We start from the raw sequence: 8,502 nt of genomic DNA, 5'->3' as shown, positions 1-8,502 counted from the left end.
TGCCATTTTCTCCTCCGGAAACGAAGGGCCGGAACGACTCGAAATGACCCACTTCCATCTCTACTTCTTACCCCTGCCAAGTAGTGGTTTTGCTTTGTAGACAAAATTAAACACGAATAAGTTAGAATTTTTAACAGGGGTAAATTCGAGGACCCAAATACCATATTTACCCCTGACAAATTAGTAATAAAAAATTGTGGTACCATGTTGGTACAATTCTAATGTTAAGGAGATCTTGATCTTGATACCAAATCAGTTTTAGGTGTTAACTCGGAATCATTCATCGGTAACTAAACCGACTTTTGTACGGAGTAACTTGTATTAACGAGAGAAAATAGTAGAAGTAGAGGCCAATACTACTATTTTCATGTCTTCATCACAAGCCCAGATATTTTAGAAGAAGGTAGAGAACCTGGTAGAAGAATATGCCATTTGCCAACAACATACTTGATGGAGAACCATGGGAAATGTCACCATTGTTGACGCCAAAAAGGAAGCATAAAATATTCCCCCATATTTTTTTTTGTCTTTCTAGCTGGAGACATATAATTCACTCCGTACAATCCACATATCATGAATTATGAATTATGTTAAAATTAGTGAACATAGGGTGTTCAGAGTATAATTTACATATAGGCAATTGTCACCAAACAACCTTCCCAAAAACAAGAATAGTCGGCCCCAAATTAGCCCACCACCGGCTTGACTAGTCGTGCCCCAAATTTTTAACAGGGGTGATGCAAGGACGACGGTCCTGTCAAAATGTGTTGCATCAAAAGATAGATAATATCAAATACTTTCTTCCAAATAGTGACTTTCTCTACTTAGCAGCAGCCTGTGCCATCCCAAAGTTCGGCTAAAAGTGCCTAAGCGTAATAGTTTTTGGAGATATTCAGCCAACACCGTTGATTTAGGTCTTGTTTCTAGGCCTAAGTCTTCTAGAAACACTATCAGTCATAATAGTTGAGCTGTGTGGACTCTGCATTTCAGAAACAAACCCATTTTTCTTGACATCTGTGCTCAATGGTTCCGAACCAGTGTTGAGATATTCTTTCTCAGACCCTTTTCACGGTCGTCCTACCGGTCCATTCTTGACAAGAACAAGCACATCTTGAGCCATTTCACCATTTACAACTGACTTTGGAGTTTGAGTTAGCTCGGTAACAGGATTGGGGTTACTCTCATCAGTGGCTTTGTCATCAGAGGCATTGTCAGCCACAAAAGTTGAATTGTGTAACTCGTCCTTCTTGACATCTGTGCTCAATGGTGCCTCATCAGAGTTGAGATTTTCGGCCATTGACCTTTTTCTAGGTCGTCCAATTGGTCTCTTCTCGACATTAACTACTACATCATAGTCGAAATTTTCTTCCATTGACCTTTTCCCCGGCCTTCCAACCGGTCTCTTCTCAGCATGAACTACTACATCAGCGTTGCAATTTTCTTCCATCGACCTTTTTCTCGATCTTCCAACCGGTCTCTTCTCAACATGAACTACATCTTCCAACACATCTTGAGCCATTTCACCATTTACAACTGACTTTGGAGTTTGAGTTAGCTCGGTAACATGATTAGGGTTACTCTCATCAGGGCTTTGTCATCAGAGGCATTGTCAGCCACAGAAGTTGAATTGTGTAATTCGTCCTTCTTGACATCTGTGCTCAATGGTGCCTCATCAGAGTTGCGATTGTCTGCCATTGACCTTTTTCTAGGTCGTCCAATTGGTCTCTTCTCGACATTAACTACTACATCATAGTTGAAATTTTCTTCCATTGACCTTTTCCTTGGCCTTCCAACCGGTCTCTTCTCAACATGAACTACTACATCAGCGTTGAAATTTTATTCCATCAACCTTTTTCTCGGTCTTCCAACCGGTCTCTTCTCGACATGAACTACATCTTCCACCACTTTACCATTCACAACAGATTCCTCTGGAGTTTGATTTGGCTCGGTATCACGAACTATATTATTCTCATCCCTGGCTTTTTCATCAGAGGCATTATCAGTGGGCACTTGCATGCCCTCAAAGGCAACTTCCACCACTTCACCATTCATAAAAGATTGCTCTGGAGTTTGATTTGGCTCGGTAGCATGAGTTACATTATTCTCATCCGTGCCTTTTTCATCAGAGGCATTATCAGTGGGCACTTGCATGCCCTAAAAGGGGAGACATCTCTTGGCCAATTGTTGCGTGTCGGCAATAATGTCTTCTTCTGGAGGAGTGCGTTTGGTGGCCATAAGATAATGTGCCACCGATTTGTATCCTAATCTGCTGATCTGTGGTGTGAAAGAGAGAAGGAACAAATTCGATTAATCTCGTGATTTATCATTTACAGAGTAGTATAGAGACCCGTAATGATAAAAGCAACCGGTTTAATGAGTTGCTTTGTTTTATTCAGTTATGTTCCATAGTCAAACAACAGTGTGATACTTTGGGTTCTGTAGAAATGGCGAACAATCTTGTGATCTATAAAAGCGGAAAAAAACTTGGGACCTTAAGATTCAAAGACATACCCTTCTGTACAACGCGCCAGTTGCAGGCCATCCTTTTGCTTGACGGCACAAACTGCAGTTACAAATTTCACGGCAAGGTGGGCAAATCCAATTCGGGTTTTGGCTAGCCTCTACGACATGCTCCCCATATCTGTATTAGACAGCTCACACGATGCACTTCAGAGACAATCTTTTGTTAGCATGTGAAAGAAGGCACAAAGGGGAAGATAAATTAAACACTAAGCTGAACTATTCGGACAATGTTACCATAAAATAGGCACCCATTAAAAAATGTTGCTATGACAGACCATGGTTACCGAATTTGCTCAGTACCCTACAAATCACGAATTGTTAAAAGCGAATTCTATCATGTTGCTTACCGAAAATACATATAACACACATTCTATAAGAGCTAATCGTGAATTGGTCAGGACGTATTCATAGCGAATCCGGTAACCATGTGACAGACAACATACTTAAAAAATGGACAAAAGAATGACCAAATAAAATACAAATGTAAATTCATTGTTCAGAGTTGAAAAGAACGCCCCAGACCCTTAGGGCTTGTTTAGATGCAGGGATTTGGAGGTTGAGGGTACATTTTCCCTTGTTTGGTAACGCAATTCGAATTGGAGAAAAATGAAGGGGTGAATGATGATAATGGCACTGAGGTTTGTTTTGTTTTTGTTTTTTTAATAGTGACGATAAAAAGGTGATTCCTCGATGATGGTAGGTTGTATTTTGATTTGTTGAGGCAATGTACGGGTAACCACGTCACTTCAAGAGTAGTAAGACAAGACATTACAACATTTTCCTATCGAATCTTTCAAAGATTTCAATGATCTTATCGTGTGACCTTGGAGGAGGGAAAATGAATCCCTCCAATTCTTTCAAACTGAAACTGATAACCAAACAAAGGAGAATGCACTCTCTCTTTCCCTCCAAAATCGTCCATTCAAATAAGCCCTTAGATTATAGGACATATCAAACGTACACAGTTGAAGTGAAAACATATGTTGATTGCCAAGAACTGGGGATGGTAGAGTTGAAAGCGACTATTGCGGTGAAAGTACAGCACAATGGCAGAATATCAAATTGAGATGCATAAAGTAAAACTCAATTGAATGCATAAAGTAAATGCCAATGCAGCAGCTGCATTCTTCAGCGGGAAACAGAAACTTATATGAGACAGTATTACACACCTATTAATCTAACAATAATATGAGATGTGCAAGATAATTTGAGCAGCCAGGCTTTATTAACAACAAATGATACATATACTTATGCAACTGAAATTATGAGGCCGTCTTTCACAAAGGATTGACAGTAAATTGAAATGACCAAATATGGAACAAATTCAAGAAAATCAAGGCCAGCGGAAAAAAAAAGGTTAACATAGTAGGATAGTAATCATCTCTCAGTTTATTTAAGGAACTTGCTAACATTACATTGGAGATGCAAACAAGAATGCCTGACAACTTAAATTGATAGTCTTCAAATATTTATATTAGATTGCAAACCACTTTCATAGGATATTAAAGCGTCAGTATTTTGAAGTTAGACTCGAGATAATGCTTTATGCCAAGAAAATACGTACCTCATATAAAGACAATCTCCACAAAACTGCCCTTGAACGAGATTACATTGGCAGCAGCGAGTACGTTGCCCAAGAGTCTTTTGCCTGAAACAAGACGCATTATAATAATTTTCTGTAATCCTTTTAACCAACAGTCTGTCTGATATCCTACCACATGCCTGTCAATGAAAGCACTGAAACACAGTCTAACAAAGTGTGAACCTCCATTCTTCTGTAATAACAAAAATCTCAAAGATTTTGCAGGCACTTTTGTAAGTCCACAAATAGTCACATAGCCACCTTAAAATTATGTCATATTCCATTTATGTTTTGCACAACGAATGCCAAGAGTCGGATCGATGTAGTATAAAGGTTAAAGGATAGTCATAGTTGAACAACTTTTTGTTTGAAAGGAACAATGTGTTTTCTTTCAATATAGATACACACACCGAACTACACTCCATACAACAACAACAACATTACCCCAGTGCCTCAATGGCTCCCGCAAATTGCGGGGTAAGGGGGGGTCGAATGTACGCAGCCTTACCCTTGTGTTAGCAACACAAAGAGGATAACAGCTTTTCTGGAACCCGAGCGTTTGAGGATTATAATATGGAACATCTTATGTACAAGTTGAATAGTGGTTTTAGTCCCCAATACTCACTACTAATTAGAAACTCGTAACAGCAGACTGATTTCTGTTGGACTCAAATACATACTTTGTATTATTCTTTTGCCTCTGGTATAAGTAACAAAATTAAATAGCCCACAAAACTATTCAAGCTTCTTTATACATGAAATAGTAGATGGTCGCCCCATTCTCATTTACACTGCTCAGTATGTTCGACGCCCTAACCCCACTTTAAGCAGGAGTCTTTTTATTAGGCATTGGGGTTATAACAAATACTGTTGTCCTTGATAAGAAATGATCTTTTATGGCTCAAGGCAGATTTATTCAAAGTACATTAAATACCCCAATTTCGTTCATCCATATAGCTAAAGTGCATAATTCGCAGACATTTGCTACAGCTTGTTGGATTGTAAAATTAGAGAAACGCTCGCATTTAAGGAAAACTTGCATTAAACCATGCCAAGAAAACAAAACAGGCTTAATAATCATGTCTCTCGGACAGTTATTGCGGCACTGAAAACAGTGATATTCACGTATAAAGACAGGCCACTTTGGCATAAATATAGAGGCTCAAAACCTCAAGCGCCTTGAAATTTTCAAATTGGTAAAATATGACTCTCAACGCAAGACTCGAGGTAAAAGATGCACAGAGCCATGGAGGCTCAATACACTAGCTAGACATAGAAATATATTATCACACTAAGGTAGAAAACACTACATAAGTGGTGTGAAGAATAAAGACACAAAGAAATGCAACCTTGTCAGGTTCTAGCTTTTCAAATAAACAATAGATTTGATCGGATCCACATCACAAGAAAGTGAGGAATCTAGAGTTATTAATATCTGCAACCGGTTTTCACGGCTCAAAGAATTTTTAACTCGTATATAAATGTTGTGGCAAGCGTAACCAAAATAGTTGTTACATCGACACTTCTGGTTGTCGGATGGTACAACATTTATATAGTCCGTATTGTGTTTCTTTCCATTTCAGTATTCTTGAAAATGACACATATACTAACTGAAAACGGCAATATAAGCTTAGTCTTCAGAAGATTTCGACATTATGATCTCTATGTGATCATAGGAATCCATTTTGGGGAACATATACATAAATAATCATCTATATTCAACTAAGATGAAACAAAGTTCAGGCCGTGTAAATTGGAAAGGTGGATGATCAAGAGAGTAGTGAATGAAAAAGGAAAACTCACCGGCACTGATGACAAGTCTTGCCCTTCACTGAATCATAAATTCTGGTTCCATCAGCAGCACACCCATCCACGAAACATGTCCACGGCATCTCTGTATTGCCTAACAGTTTCTCATGTTCCTCAGTATAAAACTCTGGCTTCAAACTCACTTCCAACACAATGTCCCTACTTCTTCGCGATTTCTCTTCTGTTGGCTCTACGTACGCAACTGGTGGTGCATTTTGAAATCTATAAAGATCCCATGAAGTCACATAAGGTTTAAACTGTAAATCAGGCTAAAGCAGCATAACCGTCATCAAATAAACTCAGTTTACAACATTGTTAAAGCAGCAAACTTAAACCATATTACTAAGGGAACAATCAACAATGTCAACCAAGACACACTATGCTGTTATATGAAAATCCGAAAAATAAATGAAATGAGCAATTAAGCGATAAACCCACATCAATAGTTGCCAACATCAGCCAAAGCAACAGATACACATCCAAATATCCAATAATCATATATCAGGACAATAAAAGACAAATTTGTAACTAGTGGCGAAACAAGGATTTGCAGTTAGGGCTTGCTTAAGAAGGTCTTAAGTTAAAACCTCTCACAACCTCTCTCTCATTTTAACATTAATTAAAGTTATCGTCGTCTTAAGTTAAGACGGTCTTAAACGAGAGTTTGTGCAAATAGAATAACGTATACTAAAAAATGCCGAAAAAGTTTGAATTTTTGTGTCATAAACTACAACATGCATACCCAAAATGTTAATCTATTAATCAAATTTATCAAACCCATCAATAAATTCACAGAATTTCACAAACCCACAAAATGAAATCTCCAAAACTACAACAAAGAACAATAATTATCAAAATTAAGATGAAAAAAATACCGCGAAGAGCGACGACAGGGTTCAGTAGGGCCGACAGAAGGGGGCTTAAAAGGGGTATTTCTGTTAAAAGAAGATTTGGGGGTAGTGCATCTAGATGCAGTTGAAGAAATGGATTTAAGTTGAAGAGAAAGATCAACAATGCCGAGTTTTTGAAGACGTACGTTCACGACGGTTCTCTTTGATTCTTTGCTCTCTTGTTTGCTCATAATCTGAAACAACCACCATTGTTGTTGTTGCTGTTGCTGTTGTTGTTGTTGAAGATTCAATGGTGTTGGTTCTGGGTTGTTGTTGTTGAGGCATGGTGGTGGTGGTTGTAATAATCGCCATTGTTGTGGATAACAATGAGGATTTTACAACGATCGGAAGGAGGGAACAAGAGTGGTTTTCTATAGTACTTTTGATGAAGAAGTGTTTGAATGGCATCTTCTAGAGAGAGTGGCTATTTATATGACGGTACACTAATTTTAGAGTAGACATTTCGGACAGGGCCAAGGCGGGCGCCACAAATCCAGCACGGCACGGTAAAGAAAATGATGTGACCCGGGTTTCAACTTTTGTCTACTTGTGTGATTGATTTGTCAACTCAAAGTCAAGTATACTAGCATTTCAACTTTTAAATCACTTTTCTAAGTGAAAATTTTAATTATTTATTAATAAAATGTTATATGACAATTACGACCATTATGGCGTTGGGATTCTTTAGAAGTATCAATAATTCGAATATTCATATTAGATTGATTTAGAATAGTGAACGGTTTTGTCGTAGAGATACGACACTGACTATTAAAGAATAGGGTTATTTAATCGGAATACTCTGAACTATTATACCCCTTCTGTAACACCCCCATACACCAAGGTGCCTTACCAAGACCACCCAATGCATGAAAGTGCTACCATCTCGGTTACCCGAGGCAATGAATATCAAATAGACCATAAAAGAACGTACTTTAATAGATAAGTTTAAGTGATTACAACAAAACCAATTGTAAAGTAAAGTACAACTGTTCCAAAACCAAACTACAACTTAAGTACAAAAGGTCTCATGATAACACATCGGAAGACTACTATCAGACTCGTGCCGACTCCATCCCCAGCTAATTCTGCGCGCATCCATAGTATACCTGCTAGACAACTGCTCACCACCCCCGAATGGATCATCACAGTTTTTAGAACATTTAAACGGGGTTAGTTACTGATTACAAAAAACACAATATACGAGACACAACACACACATTATCCAAACTCCGTCACAACTCCACACACTGACTACACACTAAAGTGTGTAGTCCCGCCAGAATACCCATCGCAACAGATATTCCTCACCGTCAGTGGGGGGACCGCAGCTGTATCCACCTAAGCCCCGCTCATCTCATCCGAGCGATAACCCATGTTCATTAATGTGCACATCCCCTTCTGTGGCGGGTTCCACAGACGGCGAATCAAGGGCGTGAAGCCACTCCCGCAAGTGACTACACTCAGCCGATGACACACCTCGAGAACCACAGACAATTACACAATCAATTATGCAACAACAACTCCAACACAAAACCAACATGTTATAGATTAACAATAACACAACCACCACCAACAATTATGTAACCAATAACTGTAACACCCCGTATTTTATAATAATATTTTATTATAAAACTATTTTATTAAATTAATTATTTGGAAGTTTATTAAGGTATTTTGGAAATATATATTTATAAGCTT

The 8,502-nt window shown here is 38.4% G+C and overlaps 1 pseudogene; it reads right to left on the bottom strand.

Moving 5' to 3' along the window:
• Positions 1 to 549: 549 nt before the first annotated feature.
• On the bottom strand, positions 550 to 7,241 carry LOC141623229 (uncharacterized; annotated as a pseudogene).
• Between the last annotated feature and the right edge of the window lie 1,261 nt (positions 7,242 to 8,502).

This window comes from Silene latifolia, chromosome X (assembly GCF_048544455.1).
Source record: "Silene latifolia isolate original U9 population chromosome X, ASM4854445v1, whole genome shotgun sequence".
In the NCBI taxonomy this organism is placed as follows: Eukaryota; Viridiplantae; Streptophyta; class Magnoliopsida; order Caryophyllales; family Caryophyllaceae; genus Silene; species Silene latifolia.
This window is presented reverse-complemented; position numbering and strand designations above follow the sequence as displayed.